We start from the raw sequence: 16,906 nt of genomic DNA, 5'->3' as shown, positions 1-16,906 counted from the left end.
CATTTTGTGGCAAACAGATTCATGTCTCCATTGAAGTACTGTATATAATATAAAAAAAAAAAAAAAAAGCAAGGTTGGAAATCACAGCTATGTCACTGAGAGAGAACTAAGAAATCTGATAGATTAATAAAATGCACTTATTTAGTTTGGGTGTGAAGTCATGATTGAGATGAGTTTTGCTATTTCTGAAGCACCATCATGGAAAGGCTGAGGAGGGTGGATGAACAAGCTCTATTATAAGACTGAAGTGTTTTTTTTTAAATAACATACATTTTTCTCTCAAGCTGTAAAATAAATGTATGAAAAGACAGAACAGCTCATTTCAATTGGAAGGGACTTACAATGATTATCTAGTCCAACTGCCTGACCAGTTCAGGGCTGATCAAATGTTAAGGCATAATATTAAGGGCACTGTTCTTAACACTGACAGGCATGGGGCATTAACCACCTCTCTAGGAAGCCTGTTCCTATTATATTTTCACAGAATCTTAGTTCACAGAAAATGTAGATACAAGTTTGTATGATCTATAGATATGGTGATGTAGTTAAGAAAATTCTTAAGAAAACAAAAACAACAGGCTTTTTTTAGTGAAACCAAGCTAAACTCACAAAAATATAGGGGGTTTCATGGGATAAAATATAAAAATATTAACATTGGAGGTGTTATATATAATTATTTAGTAGTGTATTGTTTTCATGCATTCAACTGTAACATCTTATAAATAGCTACTCTGCAACAGAAATCTCATATTCCAAGGGAGAAAAAAAGACTGGCTAGAATCAGTAAGATAAAATAGCCAGTGTATAATATTGTATTGATAATAATATTTATAGTAGATGCAGCCTGGTTGGATGTAGGCACATGAGATTTAAACTTAAATTTATAACTGAACAATATGAAATATTATAACCTTATTTTGTGGATATTGGGCAGCTTAGTGAATTCCTAAATGGAGGATGCAAGCCTCTCTTTAATCTGAAAGATATTTGATGTCTTATATAGAATACATCTGCATTTGTTTAGTTTACATCAGAGATGTACATCACCACAACCAACATTATGTTTTGCAGCTCAAGGAAAGGCTAACTGCTGCAGACATACGTAACAGTGAAATTTCCTCTTCAGAAGCACTCTCTTCCCTGAAGAAATTGAGAGAGAAACTTACTTTCTACATGTTCTGTGCCCTCAGCCTTCTTTATGCACTCAAGACAACTGATGACCACAAACTGTCACATGGACTAGCCTGCGGAACTGTGCTGTCACTCCCACCAGAACACTTGGCCCCATCAGCCTGTGTTTTCCTCCACTCCGGAACAGTAACAATGTCTCTCCAGTACAAACACCTGAATCTGCACAGACTGACAGCAGAGGAAAACAGAGAGGGCTTCAGCATCTCCCTTCTGATCTCCCACATCTTTGGCACAGCTGACAACACTACCAAGTATAGTGCAGGCCTACAGTTTTCCCACCTCTCCTCAATGGTACTTGCCAGATTGCCTCAGCTCCTAAATACAGCGAGTGAGACTGAAGAGGTGAGAAAAGCAGTGGTGCTGTGTGGGAAATGCAAATAATAGTGGTGCTATGACAGCAAAGCAGAAAAAAAGGTTTAAACCCTACCTCCACCTGAAGCCCCATTCCATGGGATCACCCACAGCATGCGATCATTTCTATTTATAAATGCTATATTTTCTAACATGAGTCAGTTACCCATCTATTTCTGATCGGAACAGGAAGGACAGGGGAACAACTTTAATCACAGCTGAACTAAAATTAGAACTGAAAATGGATCAGTTCAGTTCCTTTATTTATACTAACCAACTCTAGGTGTGCCTATATGAGCCAGTCAGAATAAAAAAGAGCTTCTTCTGCAGATACCTGAAGATCAGAAGTTGGTTTAAAGTGTAATTCAAAACACAGAACAGGGTATTGGAAGGCTCCCGTTCTCTCCAAAGCTTTTTCTTAGAAAACTGGCTATGTAATTCAGTCAGCTAAATCAGGTGCTCATCTAAGGGGTGGTGACAGTAGCATGCCTAAGCAGCGCCTGTAAGATTCACCTCTCCGTCACCTTGGTTTCATCACAGTGTTTGTGTGGATCCAAGCACATTGAGGCCCTGGCAGAGATGGGAGCTTCTAAACAACAATACAGAACAGGGGAGCATGTTGAACGTGAGTCAGCAATGCTCTTCCACAGTTATGATGACAAATCACATACCCAACCTCTTCAGCACAAGCGTAACTAGCATACTGGGGGAAGCCATTACTTCCTTTTAATCAGCACTTGCAAGGCCGCATCTAGAATACTTTTACTGGAATATTGTGTCCAGTTTTAGCACTCAGAAGAAAGACAGACAAACTGGACAGAGTGCAGAGGCAGCCTCCTCCAATGTCTAGGGGACTGCAGCACATTACATGAGACAAGACTAAGAGAAATGGGCTTATTTTATTTAGCAAGGAAAAAAAACCACAAAAAAAACCAACCCAAAACACATAAAAAGAACCTGCAAGGAACCCAAATGCAGTTTACTGCCACCTGGGGAGCAGTTACAGAGAAGACAAAAGCAGATGCTCTCCAGAGCTGCAAAGAACAAAAGGCACAAGGAAAAAAGTCTTCATCACAGGACTGCAGCAAAGTCCTGGAGGGGATGCGCAGACTTCATCTGTGGAGATTTTAAAAAATCGAACAGGAGAATCTGAGATTAAGCATGCCTTGAACAGGACTGTGAATGAGAGCACCTCCACACATCCTTTCTGACTTTAATTCTACAATTCTAAAACTGAGACTCGGACATCGCACATATGAATATACATGCTGAAAACATGACATGAACTAGTTAAAAATCAATATAAAAGTTTTTTTAAAAAGGTCATGCCAATCTGACATCAGAAGCCTTTTTCTCCATGGCAGAACACTGATTCTCTAGCTACGAAAATGATGTTGATGAAAAGAAGTCTAAATCCTTAGTAATAAGGCTATAATGTTATTGAGAACATCTTATCAGAAGATCAACAAAATAAGCTGGATGGCACTGGAAATGTAATCAAGCACCAAGATAACAGATATGAACTCATTAAAATATTAAATGTATAGGCTTTCTTAAAACTTCAGAGAGGCTACTGTCTGTACAATCTTCTGAAGCCCTGCTGTTGGGTTTTCAAACTAACTCCTCAGTCTCATAGTTGCTTTCGAAAACCTGCAAAAAGAGAATTACAGTAATCAAAATCTTACAGAGACATTAATAAAAATATGGAAGTATCCTGATGTAAGAAGATAGAGATGGTAGTGGTTAATATATAAACAGCTCTTCTTTTAATAGCCCAAATACAAAAGTAATTTTCAGCTCTAAGACTGCCCTTACAGCTAGCTGCATATGAAGGAAATATATCTAAAAAGGGGGAAGTAAAAACCCATGTCTTTTTCCAAGCTATTTTGGCTACTAAAAACTCAGTTTCAAGATAAATTCAATATGTGTAATATATGCAGCATGTTTATATTTGGTGTTTACATCTGCACTTAGGTAATTTTACAGATGTATGGGTAGATAACCATAGGGCCAGACATGGATACAGCAAACTCCGTAACACAGAGATGGAGCCTTCTTGTTTAGTTGCCTAGCAATAAGATCTGACTCCTGAAAGCTAACAAGTACAGATCAGAAAATGGAATAGAGTTAGTTCATGTATCTAATGCATCATACAAAAAGGAACATAAGGCTATTGAAGAAAGAGAAATGGTAGGGCAGGAAAAAAAAAAAAAAAACAACACAAAACCAAAAACCTTACAATTCTGTCCAGAGGAAATATGTGACAGGAAGAAACTACAGTATCTAAATTAAAGAAAGCCTCAATCTGTTCACTCTGTCTGTATTTTTCATTGTTTTTTTTCTTTTAGCAAAAAGTCTAATTCCATCTTGGCTAATGGATCTGGCTTTTGGATTGCTGTCTTTAACTTTGTCCAGCCCCCTCAATAGTGTTTGGAAGCTGGAGAAAGAGATTTTTTTTTAATTGCAATCTGTGAACATGATGGCATTTCTCTTCTTGGAAAGCACAGCATGATACTAATGGAAAGTCAGATGACATTTACTATACTGGTAGAGAGGCAAAAATTCACACATTTTATTTGTTATGGAGAGCTTTAAAATTGCACTGATGCCTTTTAACACATTTATAAGGTCTCTTGTCTCAGTTCTTTCAGTATTACGAACATTTTTCTCTCAGTACTTCAGAGGTAGAACAGGAAGGTCACAAGCCAAGGATAGGCAGCATACTACAAGTCCAACACACTGGAAGTACTTCATTTTTTTGAGCAGTACTGACATTTGATTTTTGTCCCTTACTCTCTAAATTTAAATAGATTAATCTGCATTAAAACTGAGAAAACAGAGACCACTGGATAGTATTCCAGCATTATAAGCAGTGTGGACTTGTAATGCACTATTCATGCATTATTTAAACTTGAAACAAGAAACGTGACTCCTCTTTCTGCTATTTCCAACCTTTTTTAAAAATCTTCTTTAACAAAGCCTTTAAATGCCTCTCAAGACCTGCTTCTATTAGATCTGTCAGCAGTATTCTGTCTGCTTGGGAGAAACAGACATAAAATTTCTGTCAAGTGTCCTGCTACAGCAGCATCAATCTAGAGGAACTCCACAGACTTCCTGTGTGACACACGTAATTGGGGTTTGTCTACACAAGGAAGTATATATAAAGGAAAATCAGCCTCAATTCAGAGCACAGTACCAACTGTGAAGTAACTGCCAGTATAAACATTCTTACCACCCAGAAAGCAAAGGCAGCTTTTCCCACTCAGAATATGCATTAAAATACATTGAACAAAGACAGTCCTAGCAAAATCCAAAGGTGTAATCACATTCCCCAACACAAAAATAAAGTTTTAGTATCAGAAGCAGCATGTCTTCCATCTAGTCATATTATATGTCCTGCTTCTCAAATGTTCCCTCTTTTATTTAGGGGTAGTTTTAGATACTACACATAGCTTTGCATTTTGGCATGAAAATACCCTTTCACTGCCCATAACATACACTTGTACAGAATAGCCACAACTTCCTACTTAAATAGCACTCATTTTTCCACTAAGAATGCCTTTATTTTTTAATCTTCCTTCCCCAGTTGCAGAGACTGCTACACAGACTAATTAACTACATCTTGATTTGGTCTTATGTTATGCTCCTTTGTCCTTCTTACAGCAGTGTGAAACATCCTTTAACAGGACATAAATTATATTTACTACATGAAAAGTCTTGATAAAAAAGAAATTTATATTAGCAATTTTTCTATGTTGTGCAGCCACTATGGTGATAGAAACTACAGAAATACCTAGAAAAGCAAAATCAGATTAAAATGCAGGACATGCGAGTGAACATTACCCTGATATGAATCATAGTAAGCAATTCAACTAGTGTTAATTTACTGAGATGCAAATTCATTAATGTTTCATTACAGTACCTTCTATATAATAGTAATTTACAGGTTTCTAATAATTGACTCACTTATGCTCCTGCCATCTGTATGTTAAAAAAGCTAAGAGACAGTAATACTTACTTGCACACAACATCCCTTAGCAGACACTTGCTGTTTACGGAGATCTGCCAAAAAAGAATAGATGGTCTGGGATGAAAAGCATTGTTCCTAGCCCTTTCTACACACATCTGCCATTTTGAGACTGTACAAAAACATGCAATCAACCATCTCTTCTCATCTCTCTCACAGATCCCCACAACAATCTGGTACTAAGGAAATCTACATGTTCAATGTGAAAAAAATATCTCATTGGAGAGGGAGTAGGGACACAGAGTTGGTTCTGCTCTCTTCTTGATTCTCGCAAGTTTCATAAACATTCTGTGGTATAAATGGTAATTTCAGAGTTTCTGAAATAGAAAAACTTGAATAAAAATCCTCCAAGGTGGAAGTAATTAGTTTATTTATCTGAGGCATTGTGGCAATCTTTGCAGCTATACTCACACTGTAAGTACGGAATCCAACTTTCACTTTTTTTCTTATGCCATAAGAAATAATAGCTTGAGCTATTAATGGGTCTGCAATTCACACCTGTAATTGACCTCTGCTCTTCACTCTTTTTTTTATCTCTTTTGAAAACTCACAAGGAATTTAACATACTGAGTTAGAACTTAGTCAATTGTGAATTAAGAGTTCTGTCTACCCCACTTCACTGTCTACCCCACTTTCCTATTTCCACATCACTATTAGCTTAAACAATATTCAAAGATCTGCTGACAATTACATAGCAAAAGATCATGTCTAATTTCTAAAATTAATTGAAAGGAACTGGTGTTTATGAACATATTTACTTACAATACTACTGCTTGCAAACAAATCTATGTTGTCAGTGTACAAAACACTGTTTCTTGGTGTACTGTGACAGTAACAGGTTATTCTGCATTTGACATTTTTCAATGTTTTACACTGCATGAGAAGTAAAAATGCTTCATCTTCCCAACCAAGATCCAGTAATCCTGGTTACTTATGGTTACCCAAGTGTGGAAAATGTGAAAAGGAGATGCCCTGGTTAGCATGTATACACCCCTTGTATGAAGTGTGATTACTCTTCCCTTTTTCTAAATTATACACCAACAAATAGTAAAAAAAAACAAAACAAAAAAAAACCCAGAAACAAAAAAAAGAAAACACGCAAAAAACCCCTACTCACAAACCAAAACCTGTTATCATATTACACATATATATATATTTATACACATATATACCAAACCATTTTTTAGCCTGGCTTAATAGCAAAGGTTATCAAGCCAAATGCACCATATATTCTACCTACTCACAGTATCATAAGCAAGGTAGTAATGCCACTGTTTCTTCAATTAGATGTCAATATGGTGTATGTCACTTCAGGTAGTCTTACTGTCTTTCTTTTTTACCACCCAAACTACAGACCTTGCTTTCAGCGTCTAAAATTTCTTTCAAAAAAATTAGTGATTATAAGGCCTGCATAAATTCTGCAACTGAGTAACAAAAAAAGACATTTTGGAGCAAGCATATCTTGTATACTTTTATCTACAGATTTGGAAATTTACACTCCTTGTCTAAGCAAGCAGACATAAAATTGAGATAAAGCAAGTGTTGTACTTTCTCACTCTAAGTAGGAAATTCACATCCCACTTTTTGTGTTTACTGTCCTCTTAGCAAGGTACAAGGCAATATATTGTCCTTTAAGCAAACCCCTCTGAATTCCCCTTCTTAAAAAACAGTCCATGAAAGCAAAAATCAGTATTAAAGTAGTCTGACCGTAATTTTTTACTTAATTACAGTTGTTATCTGCAATAGGTTGTAACACCGTACAGAGGAGATGGCATCATGAAGCTAGATCATCAACTGACATCAAAAGGCCAACAGTGTTCTCAGTTGGTTTTTTGTGGTGTTTTTCTAGGCAGCCCCAGTTGCATTAGTAGTGATTTTCCTTCATGAGTTTAGTGACAGCAGTTCAGAGAGGGGACAGTAGAAGTGACAAGTTCTTGCATCTTGTAAAAGAACAAACTGTTTGAAACATTAATGCCAACCCTTTTAAGATCAGCTCTAGCAAGACTGAGGAGTGAGACTTCTGACACCAGGTTTTTTTGATATTTCGCAGTAAAATTGTACATGCAAAAGCTTCTTTTGAGTCCTGAGGTTCACCGATTATGAGATCTTGCTGGCCTAGGGTATAAATGCTGAAACTTTTTTTTTCTTAATAGCTGGCTAAACCCGAAAGAAAACAACAAATGCTTCTTAGTAATATTTACAGGGATTTTTTAGGGAAAAAAAAAAGATTACATTTCACTGATAAAATAAACATGCAATATTCTTGATATTAATTCATATCTGAAAATATAAATACCATAATGATTGCATTTTTAAAAGAAGCCTAAAGACTTCTTTTAGATTCTTTCTACCTAAACCATGGAAATCAATGAAACAGCAGTTTGAATAAAGGAGCAATAACTGATCAAATTTTCCCATAATAACTAGGATGTGCTCTCTGCTGAAATATCCTAGATCTTGATAAAGATTTGTAGCTTGTGAAAAAACATCTGTCCTTCAAAGATTTAAGGAAAGAGACCACTACCAGAATAGAGGAAGTCACTAATGAGTTAGTATATCACTGACGCAAGTATCAGGTCTTCAAATGCTTTATCCTACTCAGAATTTCTGCCAATCCAGACAGTCACTGGACCTGAAGGAGAATTATAACTTCTTTTAAAAGACTTTTTGTTCTTATTTCCATTGAGGAATGACAACAATCTCCAGCAACTATAGAGTTAAATTTCCTCTCCTGCTTTCACACAGGTGCTCCAGGTAGGTTACAGAGGCTGCACTGAAACTAGGTAAGATTATACTCAAAGGTTTATGGTGTTTATTCAACTTTGATAAGAGGAGAGAAAGGACTTCAGAAGTATACAAAACAGAGCTGCCAGAAGGTGGAACACATGCTCGCGTGAGTTGGGGTTTTGTCTATATTCTATATGATGTTTCTGTAACATTCATGACACAATTTGGGCAGGATGAAGCTTGCTACAGATAGAATCTGTCTTCTGTAACTTGGCTTCTACTGCTTTGCAACTTCTGCTAAAACATAAAAGAAAAAACAGTGAGAGAACTCTGCACCCAAAGTTCACCTCCAGTAAATTCTGAGCATACATGTTCTTGGCACCTTTATTTGCCTTGACTCTTCATGCTGTACTGCTGTTAATAATTTGGAGTGCAAAGCAATTGCAAGTACATTTATATGCATATTAAAAAAAAAAACAACATTACTTGTTAGACCAGTAACGAGTGGTGTCCCTCAGGGATCGGTGTCTGGACCAGTCTTGTTCAACATCTTTGTCAGTGACATGAAGAGTGGGGTTGAGTGCGCCCTCAGCAAGTTTGCCGATGACACCAAGCTGTGTGGTTCGGTTGATACGCTGGAGGGAAGGAATGCCATCCAGAGGGACCTTGACACACTTGTGAGGTGGGCTGATGCCAACCTGATGAAGTTTAACCATGCCAAGTGCAAGGTCCTACACCTGGGTCAGAGCAATCCCGGGCACAGCTACAGGCTGGGCAGAGAAGAGATTCAAAGCAGCCCTGCAGAGAAGGACTTGGGGGTGTTGGTCAATGAGAAACTTAACACAAGCCGGCTTCAGTGTGCGCTGGCAGCTCAGAAAGCCAACCGTATCCTGGGCTGCATCAAAAGGAGTGTGACCAGCAGGTCGAAGGAGGTGGTCCTGCCCCTCTACTCTGCTCTCGTGAGACCTCACTTGGGAGTATTGTGTGCAGTTCTGGTGTCCTCAACATAAAAAGGAACTGTTGGAACAAGTCCAGAGGAGGGCCACGAGGATGATCAGGGGACTGGAGCACCTCCAGTATGAAGACAGGCTGAGAAAGTTGGGGCTGCTCAGCCTGGAGAAGAGAAGGCTGCATGGAGACCTCATAGCAGCCTTCCAGTATCTGAAACGGGGCTATAGGGATCCTGGGGAGTGACTCTTCATTAGTGACTATAGTGAAAGGACAAGGGGCAACAGGTTAAAACTTAAACAGGGGAAGTTTAGATTGGATAAAAGGAGGAAGTTATTTACTGTAAGGGTGGTGAGGCACTGGAATGGGCTGCCCAGGGAAGTTAATGCTCCATCCCTGGTGGCGTTCAAGGCCAGGCTGGACAGAGCCTTGGGCGACATGGTTTAGTATGTGGTGTCCCTGGCCATAGCAGGGGGGTTGGAACTAGATGATCTTAAGGTCCTTTCCAACCCTAACTATTCTATGATTCTATCATTTTATAATAATAGGTACCTTTTCTGTGAGTAACCCTCCTGGCAATGCACTATCTGTAAATACAGTTGTGTGTTAAACAGGAATAGTACCATTTGGCTGATTTACAGGTAGGAAGGCAGATAATCTCCTATCCATTATATAATGTAGTTTTGTACTAGTTCTTCCTCATCTTAGTCAATTGATGAGACTGTTGCCTACCAACCTTAATTATCTATTGCCTTGAAAATAATGGTAACACTGAAGAAATTAACAGTATCCATGGTACGTACTAGGAAAATACAGAGGTTAAGGATCCCACCCTAAATCAGTTGTTAAAGAAACAAATGTACATTAACTTTTTATTATTAACTGAAAGGCACAAATATGAAAATAAGGAAGCTGTATTTTTTGGTTATGAGGATAATTTAAGTCAGGAACAGACAAAAAAAATAGAAGAAAATTGAAGTTCATGCTCAAAAAAAAGCACAAATGATCTGTTTTCCAGGTTTAGTACACACAAACACCATGGCCTATGTCATTAATATTTCTGAAGGAACAATATACCACTTGTTTTCCCCCTTTTGCATATGTTAGTATTGAAGAAAAAAAAAAAAAGGCATTTTTCCCTGTACATATTCTATCTAAAATCAGTCCTTTATAGGTTCTAATTGCCATGAAAAGTGAAACTAGGAAACATAGCTTAGAGTAGTGAAAATAGAGAAAAATTTTATAAATACTCCACAGGATATAGCTGCTGCTTTACTCCACTTTAAAGCCAGACATCTTCAGCCCTTGTTTACCTATTGCAGGTGAACTGCTTTTCTTAAGCCCGTGGACTCTTCTCTCTGGTTTCTGTGTAGGTATACACAGGAAAAGTACTCTTGGTTATGTGTGGGGGGTTTTTTTAAATTATCAGTTAAACTGTGCTATATTTCTAGATATTACTATTGCTCAAAATTAATTTGGTTTAACTCTTGGGTTGTTTTTAATTTATTAGCAAGTGCTTTAATAATTTAAGACACTCAGCTTAAAGCATCCAAATTCTAATTTTAATTGATCCATAAATTCTGAGCATTTGGACTCATCTTCCAGAGTGTTCTGATGACACATTCTCAGCCTTGTTCTTTTTCTGTTTGTCACTGTGCTATCATGATTCTGTATGTTTGGCAAAAAAAAACATCATGTGAGTATATTTACAATGTGTTTGCTGGAAGCGAGATGAATGGGGAGCTGGCTAAGAATGTATTTATTACTTAAGCAAATCAGGACCAAGGAAGAGAAGGGCAAGCGTAAGGAACACCAGAAAGCTTTTACCAAGCTGACTGAGAATAGAAATACCCATTGACAGGAATAGCTGTGACACTGTTTATATATGTTTTGGATTCTCTAGGTATTTTAGCCCCTTAGAGTAAGAATCTGAACTCTTACTGAAGTTTCCTACTGCTTCTAATCTGCAAAGCTGGACAAAGCTGTCTCCTTTAATCAGAACAGGCTCTAAACTTAAATTATTGACTCCTATTTTTCTTAAGATATTCCACCAATGTTCATTCATCAATGTTTAGGAAACAATGTAATTAACCTGTTATTTTCTAATGGAGCTAGATGAAAATAGACTTCTTGTATCTTTTAAGCAACCACCCTATAGCTTTGCTCCCAGCTAATTCTCTGAAAGCTGCTGCATTCAGTGAGTCAATAAAGTATGCAATATGGATAAAATGCTGAGTCAAATTAATCCCTATGAAAATTAACACTAAGTCAGTAGTTACAAGGCTATGGCCTTTTGTGTTTGTTTAGGGCCTAAACAGAGGTCCGCTTGCCAGAAATACAATAGTAGGAGTCTATAGAAGGAATAAAGGCTTTTGATTAGCTCAAGAGTGGTTTTTACATCAGTCTTTAAATACTTTAATTCCAGCAGTCTCAGCTCTCACAGTACCTGAACAATACTGAAACCAGAAATTATCCAGGAACTTAATCTCTAGAAAACACTATAATTCAACCCCGTATCATCCCAGTCTAGGGATTCAGCTATTTACATCTAAAACAAATACGTGCGTGGGCAGATGTGTTAACCTGGGATTCAGTGTATGTGGGACTTCTGCTTGACACACAGTATGTAAATGATAAGCCTGAAAGGTTTGTAAAATGAGAATAACTTCAGATTTAACATTGTCATAGAATGGGCTAGGTTGGAAGAGACATTTAAAGGCCATCTAGCCCAAACACCCTGCAATGAGCAGGGACATCTTCAACAAGAGCAGGTTGCTCAAAGCTCTGTCCAACCTGGCTTTCAATGTCTGTAGGGATGAGGAGGCCACAGCTTCTCTGGGCAACCTGTGCCAGTGTCTTATCACCCATCTCCTATTGAAATAAATAAATTAAAAGAAAAAAGATTATTATCTTCCTTAGAGGCTGAGTCTCTCCTCTTTTAGTTTAAAACCCTTACCTTCTGTCCTGTTGCTAAAGGCCCTATTAGAAAGTCTGTCTCCATCTTTCTTATAATCCACCTTTAAGGACTGAAAGGCTACAGTGAAGTCTCTTGGAGCCTTTTCTTCTTCGGGCTGAACAACCCCAACTCTCTCAGCCTTTGCTCACAGGAGAGGTGTTCCAAAGCTTGCAAAGAATGACAATGTAAGAATAATCTACAGAAATTGAAAACAATTTTAACACACTAAGTAAACTGCATTTAATAAATAGGTCAAGCAATGGAAAATCTGTTTATCATAATCTAATGTTCTTCAATCTATTTAAAAATTCAAGTTTGTAATAACATACTCATATGTACAAGCAATCATCTTTTCATATTAAGGAAAGGTTTTTAATTTTTCAGGCAGTTAACAAGGGAAAACACACGGGCTTCTGAAAGGTTAACCTGGATTTACTATTTGCCTGATTTCCCTGTATTTTTTGCTTCCTCTTGATGGCTGAAAAGGCTAAGTAGCTCTTCCTCACCCTTCTAGCTCAAGTGCACTTTTGATCCCTAAATAACAGAAATCTGGCCCTTACAGAAACCTAACAAGAGTATTAATGCTATCCTTTGTCATTAACAGAAATCGTATTAATAGCAACCATTGGTAACTCGTGTGAATATATTTTAAATTGTGAGAAGACACACTACGTCTCTCCCCATGCATAAACAGCAAGGAGTAGCTTACAATGTTCAACAAAAGCCCTTTTCTACAAGCAACTAAAAGTATATACATGTTCTGTGGTATATTCCTAGTGTTTTTACACACACACAAACCATGACACAACATTTTCTGCTATGAAAAGGTAATATGAAATTATTTTAATAACAGTAATATTCCTATCCATGTTTCTGATTTCATCAACAATCTATTTTTATAAAGTAATGCAATGCAGCTATAGGACACTGATGCTCTTCCAACTTAATCAACTGCAATTTGTGTTCAGCTCCAGCAGATGTTTATGAATATGATAAATATTTTATATAGAAGATAACTGCCACAAAACCACTTAAGCAGGCAGGTTACAGTGGAATCAAGCCAATACTTTTTAATACTGATAGGATTATCACTTCTTAAACACCACACAATTAAACCACAGAACTCATAAAGACATGATACTGGTAAGGCCGAAAGGGTGCCAAAACTGGACATCAACATAGAAAAATGAAATACTACTAACTATAAAATATGCTTTAAGGTAATTCAAACATGAACTGGCAGTGGTTAGGAGATAGAAAAGCTCTTCTCTTGGCAAATAATGAAAATGATAAATTTTAAAGCTTTCTCACTTTACTGTAAATCTGGTGCTAACCAATGTCAGACACAGAACATTGCAGTATACCACACTCACTCTCTTGATGCTAAAGAATATGAACAAATCTGTCATTTTAGAAGACTGGAGAATGTAGAACTTTTGCAGTTTACGTGTTCCACTGAATTAAACCTGCTGAGAAGACAGCCACTGTTGGGTTTGCGGGTTTTTGTTGGTTTTAGAGATGTATTTGGTTTTTGTGGGATTTTTTTGTTTGTTTTAGGGTTGGGGGTTTTTTATTCCCTAAATCACTCTGGTAATACATATGCAATCTTCCTCTTTGAAAGATATTATTATTATGCACTAACATAATTGTATTAGCTAAAAATATTAACTGTCTAAGTAAGACTCTGAAAGCAAGCTGTGAGCACTGCCTCACTTTAGCTGCCTGTATAAACATGTACTGATCAAGTATCAGTATCTGACACCTGAATATTCTAGGCAGTTTTCACTGGCTGACTATAAAGTCACACCCCAAATATCTTTCCAGCTTTCTGAAAAAGAACCACCATAAGAGTCCTGTGCAATTGTAACTGCAGACTAATCGTTATACTTAAGAAATCCAGCTGAAACCAGGACAAGGGTCTTAAATAGAGAATAAGATTTATTTAATGTATCTGGTAAAGGACTGGTTCTGAGCAGCAGGAAATCCAGGTCCTGAGTTAGGCTGTAGGCAAAAGCATTTCAGAAGACAAACAGATGAAAGCAAAATCATGGGTTTCATTACACAGAAGACTCACTGAAATCTACAAAGGATTTTCCAAAGAAAGGGAAAAAGAGAAGTGACCTCCCAGGCAGTTAGAAGTCCACCACTGTTTTGAAGGGTTGACATGCTCTTGCCTCAGTGAGTATCGTTAAATTGGCCACACTAAAACTCTACAGATTTTCAGAAGTTCAATACCACCATACACTCTGCAAATTAAAATCCTGTAGAGTACAACACTTTCACACCATCAGTGCTATACTGCGCAAATTAGGCACATAACCAGTGTATGAGTGCGTTTTTCCAAAACATAATGCAAGTAACTCTTACAATAGTGCATTTGCACAGTATAAATGGGGTTTTTGGTAACAGCATTCTGCTTCAGTAGAAGTGCCAAAAAAACTGTTTAAGTGACAAATATAGGTGTGTTTTTTAGTTTGGGTTTGATTTTTATTGTGTCATCATCCTCCCCACCCCCCATTTGTCCCCAAGCCTTTTTTCTACAGAACAGCTCTCCTTGAGACAGACTTCTATCACAGCAAAAAAAATTGTATGCACACATTTGGTTAAATGTTCATGACTGCTTCATTCATGAGGTGGGCCAGGAACTATATATGCATGGCTTTGGAAAAAACTTAGGCTCACTTAGAAAGCAGGCAGAAAAATTATCTGGAAAGTAAGAAGGTGCAGAAAGTGTGTATGTTGGAGAAATTAGCATGGAGTAAACTAGGGTGTGAACTTTCAGTGAATTACTCCAGACTGGTTCACATTATATGCACGTCTATACTACATTAACTGGGCACTCTGCATAAAACCCAACCTAGCAAGATCCACAACCAGTACAGTGATGAGATGAAGTATTTACAGAAGATGGTACAGTGCCACTGCTACAGCTACCCTGTCATCAGCAGTCTGGAATCTCCACCCAGCAGGGCTCAGTTTTGTAATCATGTCAATGCAACATACTACACAGGAAAAGTTATGGCAATTCCAGCTTGGCAATAGTAACGAAAAATTCCCAGTTCTGCAAAGCTCTTTTTCCAAATTTTATGGCTTGTTTTGGTAGATGACAGCAGCTAGTTCTGGTTCTGAGCAATGCCATATGCACTGCAAGAGATATTCCTCTTCCTCTCAGACAGATGCTGCATCTGTGCCAGCACCTCCTGCATCTGTGCCACACAGTCTGCAACACAGCAGGTTCCTCATGACACTTAACAGACAACCTTTGTCCTCCAAATAACCAGTGGCAGTGCAATCAAGTTGGAATTATGCTTAGATTCTGCAAGTTCAGACTTGTAGAAACAAATCCAGAACTACCACTATGTCAGTTGTAAAACAGCTTATTTGAATTAAAGCATCAGTGGTGTTCAGGGCAAGTAGAAGAAAGAAAGGGGAAAAAGAGGGAGTGGACACTAAGGTGACCAATGGATGCAAAGTGATACTGAAACTGACAGCTATTAAATGCCATTTGCTGATTTCTTTTTAATTATTTTGTAAATCAAGGAGACATTGAATAAGATTCCTTAGGCAAATTTGTTACTGAATAATCATATGAACAATTGGGCTGCTGCATTTTCAGACATGAATAATGGTGTCTTCCACATTAGTTCATGGAATATAAAAAGCAGGTGAATTGTATAAAATAGAAGCTATTTCACAATCTTTTTTTACCTCTGTACTACAGATTATTGCCTTCAATTGTACTAGTGCAGTTGGTCTGAGGCTGACAAAGCATGACACAGATGTGCAGAAAAGCTATGTGCAGCCAAGCACTGAAGCTTCTTAGGTTCCACACATGCCAAAGTCTGTGTGAGATGTAGAATAGCATATATCCTGCTGATGCAGCACTGAGTCCTAAAAAAACAATCAGAGTTTTAAGAAAACAGTGATCATTTGCTGCTGTTCTCTTACTGACCAAATGTTGATGGTTGTTTCTGTTGTTATGGTAATAAGTATTTTAGAGTATGCTTTCAAACAAAGAAGATGGTACTCTGGTCTGTCGATATGTACCTACCATGTTTTGCAGGTTTTCTATTCTCTTCTCTCATGTCCTCTCCCACACATCCCACCAAAAAAAAAAAAAAAAAAAAAGATAAATTCTCCTTCATTTTCACTCATGGGGTCTCTAACCCAAACAGTGTTGGAATGCTTATGCTGGAAACACTTTATGAGATTATTCTGCAACCCAGTGCAAAACAAAATCCTTAACTCTCACTTCTTTTTTAAGATTTACAAGTATTTTTACTAATTTATTACACTGAGAGTGTTTTGTTCAATAATATGAACTGAGTTTAATATTAGTTTAAATCTTGACTTTGCTGCTTTCTCTGTGCCTACTGACCCCGTCTTTGAAACCAGATTCCACTGATTTTGACTGATATCCAGACAGTTCTGTTCTTGCAGAGTCACATCCAAGGTCCAAGCTTTTGCAGTAATATAACTATTGTTAAATGCAGGAAAGTGTCATTACATAAAAATTCTGGTATCAGAAGTATCTGTCACAGTTATGTTCACCCTTACGCAACATATACATGCTCAAAACTTACTTTCAGGTAGTTTATTCATGATTTTCTGTAACATGATCTTATAAGCAAACTGTCCTTAACGCTTATGGGTATGCGATAGGGAAAAACCTACCTTGAACAACCTTCACCCCAGATAAGATGTGA

This window comes from Neopsephotus bourkii, unplaced genomic scaffold (assembly GCF_033783945.1).
Source record: "Neopsephotus bourkii isolate Nb327-2 ecotype Australia unplaced genomic scaffold, CSIRO-AGI_Nbou_v1 NB_1792, whole genome shotgun sequence".
NCBI lineage: Eukaryota > Metazoa > Chordata > Aves > Psittaciformes > Psittacidae > Neopsephotus > Neopsephotus bourkii.
Note: the sequence above shows the minus strand (reverse complement) of the source record.